Consider the following 1229-nt stretch of genomic DNA (forward strand, 5'->3'; position numbering starts at 1 on the left):
AACAAATGTATAAGTGTGCTTTACACAATTGATGTATGTATGGATTGTGATAAGAGTTGTATGAGCCCCAATAAAATGATTTTAAAAAATTGTAATTTGTGTGAAAGTTTACAGATCAAATTAGTTTTCCATTCAACAATATGTACATATTTTTTTCATTGATTCCATTGCCCCCAATGTTTTAGCTATGCAAAGAAGACTAAAATCCTCACAACTGGACCAATAGGTAACATCATGATAAATGGAGAAAAGGTTGAAGTTGTCAGGGATTTTGTCTTTCTTGGATCCACAATGAATACTCATGGAAGCAGCCATCAAGAGATCAATAGACATATAACATTAGGCAAATCTGCTACACGGGGCCTCTTTAGAGAATTGAAGAGTTAGATGTTACTATGAGGGCTAAGGTTCTCCTGACCCACGCCATGGTACTCTCCATATGCATATGCATGTGAAAGTTGGGCATTGAAGAAGGAAGACCGAAGAGAATGGATGCATTTGAATCGTGGCTGGAGAAGAATATTGAAAGTATCATGGTCTGTTAAAAGGACAAACCGATCTGCATTGGAAGAAGTACGGCTAGAGTGTTCCTTTCAGAAGCAAGGATGGCAAGACTTTCTCACACACTTTTCACATATGGTCAGGAAGGACCAGTCCCAGGAGAAGCACATCATTCTTGGTAAAGTGGAAGGGTGGCACAAATAGGAAGGCCCGATGGATTGACACAGTGGCTCAGGCATGGCACAGGACCATGCAGTGAGGATGGCACCGGACTATGCAGTGTGTCCTTCAGTTGTGCGCAGGGTCTCTATGGACCTGGGCAACTCAATGGCATTGCCAACACCAACAACAAGGTCACCGCACTTTTCCTACTTCCTCTCTGGGTTTCTAACTCCCTTTCTGATTTCTGAGCTTTGTTTTCAGACAAGTGCTGCCATTTTGGATTTATAGAGTTGCTTATCCTGAGGAGCACACTCCTCCCTGGTGTGAGCATTCACTTGATGAACCTGCCTACTTCTTGGCTGAAAGTTGAACCTTGTGATGAGTTCAGTGCCAGGGTTACAGGGTGTTTGAGGGCCATAGGATAGGGGGTTTCACTGGTGCCGTTCAGACCTGTACGTCTGGCTTTTTCACGATTTTGAATTTTGTTCTACATTTTTTTACTCTTTTTTTTTTTCTGTCCAGGAATTTCTATTGTAACTCTGAACAAAGGGGTTTATAATGGTAGC

Source organism: Echinops telfairi, unplaced genomic scaffold (genome assembly GCF_000313985.2).
Source record: "Echinops telfairi isolate 266 unplaced genomic scaffold, ASM31398v2 ScPeMD7_9;HRSCAF=40, whole genome shotgun sequence".
NCBI lineage: Eukaryota > Metazoa > Chordata > Mammalia > Afrosoricida > Tenrecidae > Echinops > Echinops telfairi.